The sequence below is a fragment of the Phyllostomus discolor genome, chromosome 4 (assembly GCF_004126475.2).
Source record: "Phyllostomus discolor isolate MPI-MPIP mPhyDis1 chromosome 4, mPhyDis1.pri.v3, whole genome shotgun sequence".
Lineage (NCBI taxonomy): Eukaryota > Metazoa > Chordata > Mammalia > Chiroptera > Phyllostomidae > Phyllostomus > Phyllostomus discolor.
The window spans coordinates 36,698,690-36,715,082 of record NC_040906.2 but is presented as its reverse complement, the minus strand read 5'-3'; the positions used below and the strand labels follow the sequence as shown (position 1 = coordinate 36,715,082).

The 16,393-nt window shown below is 38.9% G+C and overlaps 2 pseudogenes; both read left to right on the top strand.

Moving 5' to 3' along the window:
• Positions 1-13,409: 13,409 nt before the first annotated feature.
• On the top strand, positions 13,410-13,903 carry LOC114494556 (annotated as a pseudogene).
• A 1,654-nt stretch (positions 13,904-15,557) lies between these two features.
• On the top strand, positions 15,558-16,189 carry LOC114495483 (annotated as a pseudogene).
• Positions 16,190-16,393: the final 204 nt, after the last annotated feature.

Below are 16,393 nucleotides of genomic sequence, written 5' to 3'. Positions count from 1 at the left end.
GAATTGTCTGGCATCAGGATGAGAGTTAGGTGACAGCTTTCTCCCCAGATAGAACTGCTGACAGAGGCCAATGTTCCTTTTCTAAGCCCTCCCCCTACAGAGCTGGAAGGTGGTGCCATGTATGATATTCCATCAACCTGGCTCACACAGGTTGCCCCACCCTGGTGACTCCCTGAGTCTCCTCCCTACCCAAATTTTGGGCCTACCCAAGCTGTTTCCAAAGGCTTTTCCATGCAAATGTCTTGTTTTGGCTCATGCTTCAGATTTTCCTACATCCTCTTAAACAAGCAGCATTTGGCCTCAGAAAGCCCCATACCTCTTGCTAAGTGGCCCCTAGCCTGGCAATAGCAGCAACAGATCCTGGTTCACAGCTTGGCCTCACTTGGACTCCTCCAAGCCTAGCACACAGAGCAGCCATCTTCAGATCACTTTGTAGCTTATGCCTGGTGGCCTCAGACAGAACAAAGGTGGTGGATGACCTTAGTCTGTACCTCCCAGGATGCCCCACAGTCTGCATACCCAGTGGATGACTACAAACCACATTGGAGGACAACCACCAAACCAACTCCAAGAGTGACACACTCAAGGGGCAGACTCAATGGGCGCCAAAGCCCTGCTGAAGTAAGTCCTGCTCTGTGGAGTGGGCCCCTGCACAGCCGGTCCTCTGCAGTGGTTGGAGGTTGGTGGTCAGTGGTCACAGCAGTTCATTGAAGGTCATCAGCCTGGGTAAATTTCTTCTATTGACCTGTCCACAGCAATCAAGGCTCAACTACAAGAGGAAGATGTACACAACCCACATGGTGGGCACACCTTGAATACCCAGCTTGGGTGATAAGGGAGGCTGTGCCACTGGACCCTATAGAACATCTACTATATACCAAGCCCGGGAGTCATAGCAGCTCTACCTAATATATAGAAACAACCACAGGGAGGCTTCCAAAATGAGGAGACAAAGAAACATGACCCAAATGAAAGAAAATAACAATTTTCCAGAAAAAGAACTAAACAAAATGGAAAAAAAACCCAGTATCTCAGATACAGAGTTCAAAGCACTGGTTATAAGGATGCTCAATGAACTTAGGGGAAGAGCAGATGAACTCAGAGAGAACTTCAACAGTATAAAAAAGGACATGGAAACCATAAAAAAGAACCAGTCAGAAATGAAGGGTACACTAACTGAAATAAAGAACAATTTGCAAGGAATCAACAGTAGAATGGATGAAGTTGAGAATCAAATCAGTGATTTGAAATATAAGAAAGAAAGGCCCCACTAAGCAATAGCAATCCTGAGAAAGAAGACCAAAGTTGGAGGAATTATGCTACCTAATATCAAACTATAAGACTGTAGTAACCAAAACAGCACAGTACTGGCATAAAACAGACATATGAATCAATAGAACAGAATAGAGAGCCCAGAAATAAACCCACAGCTTTATAGTCAATAATATTCAACAGAGGAAGCAAGCACATACAATGGGTTAAAGATAGCTTATTCAATAAATGGTGTTGTGAAAATTGGATAGATATGAGCAGAAAAATAAAACTAGACCACCTTCTTATACCATGTACAAGAATAAATTTAAAATGGATCAAAGACTTAAATGTTAGACCTGAAACCAGAAAACTCTAAAGAAAACATAGGTAGCAAAATTTTAGACATTGCTTGTAGCAATATTTTATTGGACATACCTTCCCAGACAAGGGAAACAAAATAAAAAAATAAACAAATGGGACTACATCAGACTAAAGAGTTTTTGCACAGCAAAGGAAATCATCAACAAAATAAAAAGACAACCCACAGAATGGGAGAACATATTCTCCAATACATCTGATAAGGGGTTAATATCCAAAATTTATAAAGTATTTACAAAACTCCACATCAAAAAAAACACAAGCCACCCAATTAAAAAAATGGGCAAAGGACCTGAATAAACACTTCTCCAAAGAGAACATACGGATGGCCAATAGAAATATGAAAGGATGCTCAACGTCACTAATCATTGGAGAAGTGCAAAGTAAAACCACAATGAGATACCATCTCACACTTGGCAGAATGGCTACCGTCAATAAATCAATAAACAACAAGTGTTGGCAAGGATATGGAGAAAGGGGAACCTTTTTGCACTGTTGTTGGGAATGCAGATTGATGTAGCCACTGTGGAAAGCAGTATGCAAGTACCTAAAAACATTAAAAATGGATCTGCCTTTTGACCAGCAATCCCACTCCTAGGAATATATATGAAGGAACCCAAAAAACTAATTTGAAAGAACATAAGTACCCCTATGTTCATTGTAGTATTATTTACAATTGCCCAGGAAGCAGCCCAAGTATCCATTAATAGATGAGTGGATAAAACAACAATGGGACATTTACACAATGGAATACTACTAGCCCATGAAAAGAAGAAAATGTTATCCTTTGTGACAATATGGGTGGACCTGGAAAACATTATGCTAAGTGAAATAAACCAGTCAGAGAAAGACAAATACCATATGATTTTACTTATATGTGGCATCTAATGAACAAATTGAACTAGCAAGCAAAACAGAGACAGACTCATAGGTGGAGATCAGATGACAGCTATTTGATGGGGGGAGGTGAGTAAAAGGTGACTGAATGGTAATGGGAAAAATATAATAAATATTTTTTAAAATAATGAATTTGGGGGAAAAACACCCAATCAGAACAGCAAGAAGGAAAAAGAACCCCCCAAAATGAAGATAGCGTAAAGAGCCTCTGGGACAACTATAAGCATACCAACATTCACGTCATGGTGGTATCAGAAAGAGAAGACAGTGAGCAAGAAATTGAAAACCTATTTTAAAAAGTAATGACAGAAAACTTCCCTAACCCAGTGAAGGAAATAGGCATACAAGTCCAGGAAACACAGAGAGTCCCAAACAAGATGGTTGCAAAGAGGCCCACTCCAAGACACATCATAATTAATATGCCAAAGGTTAAGGACAAAGAGGGAATCTTAAAAGCAGCAAGAGAAAAGCAGTTAGTTACCTACAAGGAAGTTCCCATAATACCATCAGCTGATTTCTCAAAAAACACTTTGCAGCCTAGAAGGGATTTGCAAGAAATATTCAAAGTGATGAAAAAAAGGGACCTACAACCAAAACTACTCTACCCAGCAAAATGATCATATAAACTTGTAGGGCAGATAAAGAGATTCCTAGACAAGAAAAAGCCAAAGGAGTTCATCATCACCAAACCATTATTATATAAAATGTTAAAGAGACTTATTTAAGAAGATCAAAACTATGAATAATAAAATGGCAATAAATATATATCTATTAACAATTGAATCTAAAAAACAAAATAAGGAAACAAGTGAAACAGAAACAGAATCACAGATACAGAGAATATGCTGGTGGTTGCCAAATATGAGGGGGATCAAGGGGATGGGAGAAAATGGTGAAGGTATTAAGAAGTACAAATTAGTAGTTACAGAATAGTCATGGGGATGATACAATACAGCATAGGAAATAGAGTAGCTAAAGAACATGTATGTATGATCTATGGGTATTAACAATGGGGTGGGGATTGCCTGAGGGAGTGGGGGGCTGGGTGGAGGGGCAAAGAATAATTGGGACAATTGTAATAGCATAAGTAGTAAAATATAATTTAAAAAAACAGCTAAATTATACCTATTTTTGTCAGATCAGCAAAAAAAAGTTTTTTGGTGTTTAGCCTTAGAATATTAGTAATTAATTTATGTGTGCTATGAGATAAAAAAGATTGAAAATCACTGTTTAGGGGATAAAGTACTCTCAAAAATATGTGGGCCTCTTGTGAATTTCATTGTAGTTCACTCCATTAGATAAAAGCCACACCTGCCAAAACCTTTCTCTACTTTGTACCCCTGCAGAGCCTACTGAGGGACAAGAAACTACTTAGAGGCTCTAGTGTTTGCTTCAGAAGACCTGTGAGGTGTACTCTGAATCTTTTTAAAGGACCCATTGTATGATTGAATAGTAGTCTGAGGAACCACTTTTGATCTTTGAAAATCTCAACAAAAGGTTTTACAGTCACACTGTTTGCTTTGTCTTTAGATTTTTATCTCCCAGCAGTGCCTTGGATTTGAACTTTACTCACAATCATTTCTTTCTTTTTATCTTTTATTTTTTTCCTCACCTGATGACATTTTTTCATTGCTTTAAGAGAAAGAGAGAGGGAGGGAGGGGGAGAGAGAGAGAGAGAGAGACACACACACACACACACAGGAGAAACATTGACTGGTTGCCTCCTGTATGTGCCCTGACCAAACAAAGATCAAATTCACAATCCAGGTATGTGCCAAACCAAGAAGTGAACCCACTACCTTTTGGTGTACATTACAATGCTCCAGCTGACAGAGAAACACTAGCCAGGTATGATTTCTAAATTTTAAAAACTTTTGCTGTCTCAAGAGGCTGAGCATTTTCAAAATCATAAGTTTAACAGTACTCTCAATTTATCTCTTTCCTTTGATACCTTGCTATAAGCAGGTTGTACCTTTAACACTTTGTGTGGAAAGCCGCTTAGCTAGATCATCAAGTCTATTAGGTATATCCTCTGCTCTCCACATAACTGAAGACAGCAGTATTGCTGAGATTTCTGCCACTGCTAACAATAATCTTCCTCCTTGTGTTCCTCACTTCTTTTTGAATCTTTACCACCAGCTTTCTCAAAGTTCAGATTTCCACTAACAGTCTATTCAAAGAAATTTTGGTTTTCTCTAACACACTTCTCAAAATCAGTTCTAGCTTTCACCCACCACTTGGTTTCAAGGTTACTCACAAATTTTTAGGCATTTGTTATGGCAAAACTACTGGGTTTCATCAGAGAAGAACTACTAGGATGGATATATGTATACAGAGAATTTGATGTTCCTGAATTGTAGAAGCTGGTTATTGTGGAAACAGTTTCTGTAAAGCTATTGTATTCATATCTGAACCTAGAGCTTGAAGTACAACAGGCAGGCAGAGTCTGAAAAGGATGCTGGAGATCAATAACAAGCCAAAACCCATGAGCATGCTGTTTGAGTGCCATGAGTACATTGAAATCCATGCCAATTTTTATTGCCTCTACCTTTTGGCAGGGTGAGTATCCTGCAGAAGTGATATCTCATTGTCACAGAGCTTAAACTAATACCTGGCTCAAAAGCAAGATGCTGAAGAAAAATCTCAGGGAAAATGGAGCAACTGCTGCCTCACATCAATGAGGTGAATCCTCAGGTCAACAAGGTGTGAGAGCTACAAAATGGCTGCAGCTCTCGAGATCTCCCATGATAATCTATCGTAGGATGTCCTAAATGGAAATGTACAGGAAAGGGAATTCTAGGGAAAGTGGTTCAGAGTGGCTAAAATGACACATTCTAAATCACCATGATCCATCATATCTGTAATCCAGCCAGTGGAAGAAGGAAGAAAATGAAGATCTTACCCTCCTTTATTTAAGGATATTCCATCAAAGGAATTCCTAACCCAATGGGCTAAAACCTAGCCTCTCAACTAAGCTGCAAGGGAAGTGTGAAATGTAATCTTTTTTTTTTATTATTATATTTTAATCATTGTTCAAATACAGTTTTCTCTTTTTTAATCCCAATCCTTTCCCCCCTCCCCACTTCCCTCCCATTACCACCCTCCCCTTAGTTTATGACCATGTGCCCTTTAAGTTTGTTCCTGTGAGCCCTTCCCACTGACCCCTTAAATTCCCTCTTCTCTCCCCTCCTGTCACCGTGAGCCTATCCTCTATTTCAGTGTCTTTGGTTGTATTTTGCTTGCTTCTTTGTTTTGTTATTTAGGTTCCTGTTAAAGGTGAGATCATATGGTATTTGTCTTTCACTGCCTGGCTTGTTTCGCTAAGCATAATGTTTTCCAGCTCCATCCAAGCTGTTGCAAAGGGCAGGAGCTCCTTCTTTCTTTCTGCTGCATAGAATTCCATTGTGTAAATGTACCATAGTTTTTTGATCCATTCATTTACTGATGGGCATCTTGGTTGCTTCCAGCATCTAGCTATTGTAAATTGTGCTGCTATGAACATTGGGATGCATAGGTTCTTTTGGATTGGTGTTTTAATATTCTTAGGATAGAGTCCCAGCAGTGGAATTGCTGGGTCAAAAGGCAGATCCATTTTTATTTTCCTGAGGAAGTTCCAAACTGCTTTCCATAGTGGTTGTACCAGTCTGCAGTCCCACCAGCAGTGCACTAGGGTCCCCTTTTCTCCACAGCCTCTCCAACACTTGTTGTTGGTTGCTTTGTTTATGATGGCCATTCTGACTGGTGTGAAGTGGTATCTCATTGTGGTTTTAATCTGCATCTCTCTGATAGCTAGCAATATTGAACATTGTTTCATGCATCTTTGGATTTTCTGTATGTCCTCCTTGGAAAAGTGTCTGTTCAAGTCCTTTGCCCACTTTTTAATTGGATTCCTTGTCTTCTTAGAGTGCAGTCGTGTAAGTTCTTTATATATTTTGGAGATTAAACCCTTGTCTGAGGTATCATTGGCAAATATGTTTTCCCATACAGTTGGTTCTCTTTTAATTTTGATACTGTTTTCTTTAGCTGTGCAGAAGCTTTTAATTTTGATGAGGTCCCATTTGTTTATTCTTTCCTTTATGTCCCTCACTCTAGGGGACACGTCAGTAAAAAAGTTTCTTCATGAAATATCTGAGATTTTCCTACCTACATTCTCCTCTAGGACTTTAATGGTGTCACGTTTTATATTTAAGTCTTTTATCCACCTTGAATTTATTTTTGTATATGGTGTAAGTTGGTGCTCAAGTTTCATTTTTTTGCACGTGGCTGTCCAGTTCTCCCAACACCATTTGTTGAAGAGGCTATTTTTATCCCATTTAATGTTGCTGCCTCCTTTGTCAAATACTAATTGACCATAGAGACTTGGGGTTATTTCTGGGCTCTCTGTTCTGTTCCATTGGTCTATGTGCCTGTTTTTATGCCAGTACCAGGCTGTTTTGATTACAGTGGCCTTGTAGTATAGTTTAGTGTCGGGTATTGTGACCCCTCCTACTTTACTCTTCTTTCTGAAAATTGCAGCAGCTATTCGGGGTCATTTATAATTCCATATAAATTTTTGAAGTGTTTGTTCTATGTCTGTGAAATATGCCATTGGTACTTTAATGGGAATTGCATTGAATGTGTAAATTGCTTTGGGTAGTATGGACATTTTAATGATATTAATTCTTCCAATCCATGAACACGGTATATGTTTCCATTTGTTTGTGTCTTCCTTGATTTCTTTCTTCAGTGTTGTGTAGTTTTCTGAATACAGGTCTTTTACCTCTTTGGTTAGGTTTATTCCTAGATATTTTATTTTTCTTTTTTGCTATTTCAAATGGGATTTTTTCCTTGATCTCTGTTTCTGCTGTTTCATTGTTGGTGTACAGAAATGCCTTTGATTTCTGGATATTGACTTTGTACCCCGCTGTTTTGCTAAATTCATTTATTAGGTCAAGCAGTTTTTTGGTAGAGTCTATAGGATTTTCTATGTATACTATCATGTCATCTGCAAACAGTGACAGTTTTGTTTCCTCCTTTCCGATTTGAATGCCTTTTATTTCTTTTTCTTGTCTTATTGCTGTTGCTAAAACTTCCAGTACTATATTGAACAGAAGTGGTGAAAGTGGACAGCCTTGCCTTGTTCCTGATCTCAGTGGAAAAGATTTTAATTTTTGCCCATTGAGTGTGATGTTGGCTGTAGGTCTCTCATATATAGCCTTTATTATGTTGAGGAATGCTCCCTCTATTCCCACTTTGCTGAGTGTTTTTATCATGAATGGGTGCTGTATCTTGTCAAATGCTTTTTCTGCATCAATTGATATGATCATGTGGTTTTTGTCTTTGCTTTTGTTTATGTGATGTATTACATTTACTGACTGAGAATGTTGAACCATCCTTGCATCCCTGGAATGAATCCCACTTGGTCATGGTGTACGATCTTTTTAATGTATTGTTGGATGCGGTTTGCCAGTATTTTGTTGAGGATTTTAGCGTCTATGTTCATCAGTGATATCGGCCTGAAGTTTTCTTTGTTTGTTGTGTCTTTATCTGGTTTTGGAATTAGGATGATGTTGGCCTCATAAAAAGAGTTTGGGAGACTCCCATTTTTTTGGATTTTTTGGAATAGTCTGTGAAGGATAGGGGTTAGCTCTTCCTTAAATGCTTTGTAGAATTCTCCTGTGAAACTATCTGGTCCCGGGCTTTTGTGTGTTGGGAGTTTTTTATTACTGCTTCAATTTCTTTTGTTGTTATTGGTCTGTTCAGGCTTTCTGCTTCTTTTTCATTGAGTTTTGGAAGATTATATTTTTCTAGAAAGTTGTCCATTTCACCTAGGTTTTCAAATTTCTTGGCATACAGTTCTTTGTAGTAATTTCTTACAATCCTTTGTATTTCTGTGGTATCTGTCGTAATCTCTCCTCTTTCATTTCTGATTGTGTTTATTTGGGTCTTCTCTCTTTTTTTCTTGATGAGTCTGCTTAAAGGCTTGCCAATTTTGTTTATCTTTTCAAAGAACCAGCTCTTGGATTCATTGATCCTTAGAATTGTGCTTTTAGTCTCTATGTCATTTAATTCTGCTCTGATCTTGGTTATTTCCTTCCTTCTGCTTGCTCTGGGCTGCCTTTGTTGTTGTTCCTCAAGTTCTTGTAGACGTAGGGTTAGGTTGTTTGTTTGGAATGTTTCTAACCTTTTTAGGTGGGTCTGTATCGCTATGAACTTCCCTCTCAGGACTGCCTTGGCTGTGTCCCATAAGTTTTGGGTTGTTGTGAGTTTGTTTTCATTTGTTTCCAGAAACCTTTTGATTTCTTCCCTAATATCATTCTTGACCCATTCATTGTTTAATAGCATGCTATTTAATCTCCATGATTTTGAGTGTTTTTGGTTTTTTTCCTTGGGATTGGTTTCTAGCTTCAGTCCCTTGTGGTCTGAGAAAATGCTTGGTATGATTTCAATTTTCTTGAAATTCTTGAGGCTTGTTTTGTGACCTATCATGTGGTCTATCTTTGAGAATGTTCCGTGTACATTTGAAAAGAATGTATATTTAGCTTCTTTTGGATGGAGGGCTCTGTATATATCAGTAAAGTCCATTTCATCAAGGGTATTGTTCAATGCCACAATATCTTTGTTGATATTTTGTTTAGAAGATCTGTCCATTTTTGATAGTGGGGTGTTAAAATCTCCCACTATAATTGTGTTGCTGTCCATTTCTTTCTTGAAGTCCTCTAAGATTTTCTTTATGTATTTGGGTGCTCCTATGTTGGGTGCATATATATTTACAATATTTATGTCTTCTTGATGTATTCTTCCCTTGAGTATTATGAAGTGACCTTCTGGGTCTCTCTTTATGGACTTTTTTTGGAAATCTATTTTGTCTGATATGAGTATTGCTACCCCAGCTTTTTTTTCCTGTCCATTTGCTTGGAAGATTTGTTTCCAGCCCTTCACTTTCAGCCTGTGTAGGTCTTTTATCCTGAGGTGGGTCTCTTGTAGACAGCAGATATGTGGGTCATTTTTTCTTATCCAATCAGCTATTCTATGTCTTTTGATTGGCGCATTTAATCCATTTACGTTTAAGGTTATTATTGATAGGTACTTATTCATTGTCTTTTATGTACGTGTGTTCCTCTCTCTCTCTCTCTCTTTTCCCTCCCTTCCTTAAAGCAGTCCTTTTAGAATCTCTTGCAGAGCTGGTTTGGTCGAGGTGTATTCTTTTAGACTTCTTTTGTCTGGGAAGCTTCTTATTCGGCCTTCTATCTTGATCGAGAGCCTTGCTGGATATAGTAGCCTTGGTTGCAGCCCTCTGGTTCTCATTACCTGGAGTATTCCTTGCCATTCTCTTCTGGCTTGAAGTGTTTCCATTGAGAAGTCAGCTGTTAGCCTTATTGGGGGTCCCTTGTATGTTACTTCCTTTTTCTCCCTTGCTGCCTTCAAGATTCTCTCTTTTTCTTGAAATTTTGTCATTTTAATTATAATGTGCCTTGGGGTGGGTCTCTTTGGGTTCCTCTTGATTGGGACTCTGTATTTCCTGGATTTGTGTGACTTTTTCTCTCATCAAATTAGGGAAGTTCTCCTTCATTACTTGTTCAACTAGGTTTTCGATCCCTTGTTTTTCTTTTTCTCCTTCTGGTATCCCTATTATACGGATATTATTACGTTTCATATTGTCTTGCATTTCTCTTAATCCCTCTTCATTCTTTCTGAGCCTCTTTTCCTTTTCTTGCTCTTTCTGGATGCTGTTTTCTACTTTGTCCTCCAGCTTGCTAATCCGATCTTCTGCTCCATCAAGCCTGCTTTTCACTCCTTCTACTGTGTTCTTCAGTTCAGAAATTGTATTCTTCATTTCCTCTTGACCTTTGTTGAGAGTTTCTATTTCCTTTTTCATGTTTATATAGTTTTCAGTGAGATTGATGTAGTTTCCCTCTAATTTCTGAAAGCTCATTGTGAGTTCATTGAACTTCCTGGTAATCATTGTTTTGAACTCACTATCTGATAGTTGAGTTGCCTCTATTTCATTTAGCATTTTTCCTGAGGCTTCCTCCTTTCCCTTCAATTGGGGGTTGTTTCTTTGCTTCCTCATTGTTCGTGGGTTTCTTCTTTTTTCTTCTTGTTTGTTAATTTGATCTGTTCTAATTCCCTTTAATTATGGTGTGAACTTCTGCAGTAGAATATTTGTGAGATTCAGTGGTACAATCTCCTTCACGTATCCTGGTGCTCACAGCTTCCCCCTATTCTTTTTTGTGATCTGGTTTGTCAGGAAGCCTGGGCACTGCCGCACACACCGGCTCTCTGGATCTCACTCCCGTGTTCTTCCGGACTCCGAGGTCCTGCAGGTTTCCAGTTCTATGATCCCAGGAGGCACCCGCAACGTTTTTGGATTCACTGCGCCCTCCCTGGGGATCGTAAAAGGGCGCTCCCCTCCTCCAAACTTTTGGGACTGGGGTCTAGGATCGACCTAAGCACCTCGCCGAGTCCCTTCTGGCATCAAAGTGCGCAAGAGTCAGTCATCCTGTCGGGGCGCGCGCCGTTTCCAGCTCCCTGTTCCCCGCCGAACCGCACTGCGTCTGGGTGTGGGCGCCTTTCCCTGCTCCCCGGTGGGATCACAGCGCAAGATTCAGGCCTCCCTATGGGGTGCGAGTGGAGCGGAGAGTGGCCCGGAGCGCGGCCGACTCTGTGCTCTCCACCAATTTGCACTTCCACCGGGCTAGGGTTACAGGCGCCCTTTCAGGCTGCCCCGGGTCCTGTCGGCTAGTGTCTCTCACTCCTCCCAGGCCTCTGGACGGGTGTTCACCATCCCTGGGCTATTTTTTCCCAGTCCACTGTCCAATCTGTTCCTTTTAGCAACGTTCTCCCCTGGAGTTGCTCACCCCCAGTATTCCGGGGAAGGAGCAGCGACTTCTCTCTCCCGGGCGCCCTGGGGCAGACCCCGGAGCACCCCGGGCAGGCCTGGGGTCTGCACACCCCTAGACCCCGCACTGATCCCTAGGCCCCCTCCGTCTTGTAGCAGACTTCTTACTGTCTGGGTTTCCAGTGATTGTAATAATTTTTGATGTCCTGTTTTCAAAAGTGATTCGGTAACCTAGTCCACTTGCTCTGTTTCTCCACCGATCCGCGAGTTTCTCTCCTCTTCACAGAAGCCGAGAAAAACGCTGCCTAGAGTAAAGCCGCCATCTTAGCCTCCCCCTGAAATGTAATCTTTATTTCAGTGCTCACAGGCCCAGGAATTCTGTTCTTGGGGAAGAAGGGCGGATATTGAAAACAATTCACAGTTTCTGCCACAACCCACTTGGCTCCACCTCTGGAATGTCTTTTCCTCCTTTTCTGCTTGGCAAACTCTAGTTCACCCTTAGAGACTCAATTATTATCCTTCCTGCAAAGCCTTTACTCTGTCTTCATATTGGGTTTTATAAATTCCCCCATCTTGACACTATCTTGTTTACTCCTTTAGAAAATTTTAAGATCATTGTTCTGGGAACTGAGGATTTAGCAGGGACCAAAACAAAATATTTTCATTTGCAAAATTTATTACACCATAATTACTTAGTATCCTTTGTACTCTAAGGCTGCCACCAACTGAGATAAGAAGGGTAAGTAAGATTCATGGATAACTTCAAGCATTTCTATTCCTAACTAAATTCGTAAATCTGTTAACCATGATTAAGATGAAATAATTGGGTAAGGCTTTGAAGTACTTCATGTTCTTTTCTATTAACCACAAAGTAATGTTTATGATTTATAAATTATGTCTCTTCTAAAGAGTCATGAACCTTAAAAGGACCTGACCTAAAAAGGAGCTGATCTAAATTTAGAAAAGGAATTTAAGTCTTCAATCAAAAGATTATTTGCTCAAAATTATGTGCCAAGTTAGTGTCAGGGCTAAAAGTGGAATCCAAGAGTATTGATTCTTGACACATTGTATTTTTGTGAAAAAAGTCACAGTGAAAATATATGTCAATTATGTTTATAGAGCCAGTCTTTTAAAAAATTATGGCTTCAAAATTTAGGTTTAAAAAAAGCCTGTTACCAAATTCGTTTATTAGTTCTAATAGTTTTTTGGTGGAATCTTTAGAGTTTTCTATAAATAGTATTGTGTCATTTGCAAAATAGTGACAATTTTACTTTTTCTTTCCAGTTTGGATAACTTTATTTCTTTTTTTGTCTGACTGCTGTGGCTGGGACTTCCAATACTATGCTGAATAAAAGTGGTGAGAGTGGACATCCTTGCTTTGTTCTTGATCTTAGAGAAAAAGCTTTCAGCTTTTTACCACTGAGTTTTATGTTAGCTGTGGGTTTATCATATGTGGCCTTTATTATGTTGAGACATGTTCCTTGTATACACACTTTGCTGAGAGTTTTTGTCATAAATGAGTGTTGAGTTTTGTCAAATGTGTCTGTGTCATCAATTAAGAGTATCATATGATTTTTATCCTCCATTTTGTTTATGTGGTATATTATGTTTATTGATTTGCAGATATTGAACCATCCTTGCATTCCTGCACTAAATCCCACTTAGTCCTGCTGTATGATCTTTTCAATGTATTGATAAATTTGGTTTGCTAATATTCTCTTGATAATTTTTACATCTATGTTCATTAGGGATATTGGCTTGTAATTATTTTTAGTAGTGTCTTTGGTTTTGGTATTAGGGTAATACTGGACTCATAGAATGAGTTTGGAAGCTTTTGCTTCTCTTCAGTTTTTTGGAATAGTTTAAGAAGGACAGGTATTAATGCTTCTTTGAATGCTGGGTAGAATTCACCTGTGAACACGTCTGGTCCTGGGATTTTGTTTGTTGAAAGTCTTTTGATTACTGACTCAATTTCATTTCTAGTAAATCAGTCTGATTGTCAGATTGTCACATAGTTTTAAGAATTTATCCACTTAGCTTTTGTGTCTCGGCCGCCAACATGCCATCCAGACTGAGGAAGACCAGGAATCTTTGGGCCACGTGAACCACAGCCACGGCCACATCAGCAAGCACAGGAAGCACCCGGGAGGCCGAGGTAATGCTGGTGGCTTGCATCATCACAGGATCAACTTCCACAAATATCACCCAGGTGACCTTGGGAAAGTTGGTATGAGGCACTACCACTTAAAGAGGAACCAGAGCTTCTGCCCCACTGTCAACCTGGATAAACTGTGGACCTTGGTCAGTGAGCACACATGGGTCAATGCTGCCAAAAACAAGACCGGAGCTGCTCCCATCATTGATGTGGTGTGATCAGGCTACTACAAAGTTCTGGGGAAGGGAAAGCTCCCAAAGCAGGCTGCCATGGTGAAGGCCAAATTCTTCAGCAGAAGAGCTGAGGAGATTAAGAGTGTTGGTGGGGCTTGTGTGCTGGTAGCTTGAAGCCACATGGATGGGAAATCATTAAATGTTCACAAGTGCTTTTGTCTTCTGGTCTGGGTGTAGGTTCTTGGCACCACTACCTGTGTGTCAGAAACCTGCAGGTTCTAGGAGTTAAAGCTATGAGGGCCTGGGCTCCTCTGCCAACTCCCCTGATAAAGAAAGTATGCAAGAGTTAGCACCAGCGCTTAGAGGCCTTGGTCTGTTACCTGACTTGAACTTCTCGTTTATAAAGTGAAAATGATGGCTGTTGGTGATGTTTGTGTGATAAATATAAAATAGCTGAAAGGCCAAAAAAAAAAAAAAAGAATTTATCCATCTATTCAAGGTTGTCCAAGCTGTAGACATATAATTTTGTTTGTAGTGTTCTCTTAAAATGCTTTGTATTTCTTTGATGTCAGTTGTCACTTCTCCTCCTTCATTTTCAATTTTATGTATTTTGGCCCCCTTCATTATTTATTTATTTTTCTTTGGTGAGCTTGGCTCATGTTTTAACTATTTCACTTATTTTTCAAAGAAGCAGCTCTTAGTTTCATTGACCTTTTTGTTTTCTCCTACTGTTTTGAGTCTCTAATTTATTTCTTCTCTGATCTTTATTATTTCCTTCCTTCTACTCCCTTAGGGGTTGTTTGTTCTTTTTCTAGTTCCTATAAGTGTATGTTTAGATTGTTTATTTGAGATTTTACTTGTTTCTTGAGGTAGGCCTGTAGCACTATGAATTTCTCTCTTAGAACTGCTTTTGCTATGTCCCAAAGATTTTGAATCATTTTGTTTCCATTATAATTTGTCTCAAGATATTTTTCAACTTTCTCCTTGATTTCTTCATTAACTCATTGGTTGTGTAGCAATATGTTGAATAGTGTTTAATAAATGAATTCAATAAAATTATAGGATACAAAATTAATATTCAGAAATCTGTTGCATTTATATAAACAAATAACAAACCATCAGAAAGAGAAATTAAGAAAGCAATTCCACGTACAATTGCACCAGAAAGAATAAAATATCTTGAAGTAGATTTAACTAAGGAGATAAAAGACCTGTAACCTGAAAACTAGACATTGATGACAGAAATTGAAGAACACACAAATAAATGGATGGTTATACTGTACTAATAGCTTGAAATAATTAATGTTGTTAAAATGTCCATACTGCCCAAAGAAAACTACAGATTCAATGCAATTCCTATACCAATAGTATTTTTCACAGAACAAATAATCCTAAAATTTATATGGAACCATAAAATATCCCAAATAGCCAAAGAAATCTTGAGAAAGAAGAAAAACTGAAGGTATGCTCTCTGATTTCAAACTATACTACAAAGCTATAGTAATCAAAACAGTGTAGTACTGAAACAAAGACAGATACAAAGATCAAGAACAGAATAGAAAGGCCAGGAATAAACCCATGCTTATATGGTCAATTAATCTACAACAAAGGAGGCAAGAATATACAATCAGGAAAAGACAGTTTCTTCAATAAATGTCATTGGGAAAACTGGATAGATATATGCAAAAAAATAAAATTAGACCATTTTCTTATACCATATATAAAAATAAACTCAAAATGAATTAAAGATTTAAATGTAAGACCTGAAACCACAACAATCCTAGAAGAAAACATGGGCAGTAAAGTTTCTTTAATACATCTCTTAGCAATATCTTTTTGGATATTTCTATGGCAAAGGCAACAAAAGCAAAACTAAGCACATGGGACTACATCAAACTATAAAGCCTTTGCACAGCAAAGGAAACCACCAAGACAAAAAATCAACCTACTCAATGGGAGAAGAAATTTGCAGATGATATATCTGATGGGGGTCAATATCTAGAATATATAATAAAACTCATATACATCCCTTTCTGGTGTTCAAGATGTCGAAGCCAGGATGTGGCGAGTCCTCTGGTGGGAAATTTCAGATTTCCCTTGGTTTTCCAGTAGGAACTGTGATCATCTGTGCCTACAACACAGGAGCCAAAAATCTGTATATCATCTCTGTAAAGCAGATCAAGGGATGACTGAATGGGCTTCCTACTGCTGGTGTGGGTGACACGGTGATGGCTACCATCAAAAAAGGCAAACCAGACCTCAGAAAGAAGGTACATCCAGCAGTAGTAATTCAACAATGAAAGTCATACCAGAGAAAAGATGGCGTGTTTATTTTGAAGATAATGCGGGGGTCATAGTAAATAATAAAGGTGAAATGAAAGATTCTGCCATTACAGGACCAGTTGCAAAGCAGTGTGCAGATTTGTGGCCCAGGATTGCATCCAACACTGGCAGCATTGCATAATTCTCTAGAGTATTTGTAAAGAAAAAAAAGTAAAAATTATTTCCTCCTCCCTCCCAAAATCATACAACTCAATATCAAAAAATAAACAAAAGCCAAAATAATCCAGTTAAAAAATAGACAGAGGACCTTAATAAATATTTCTCCAAAGAAGACACACAAATGGCCAACAGACACATGAAAAGATGCTCAACAACACTAATCATTAAGGAAATGCAAATCAAAACTGCAATGAGTTATCACCTCACACTGTC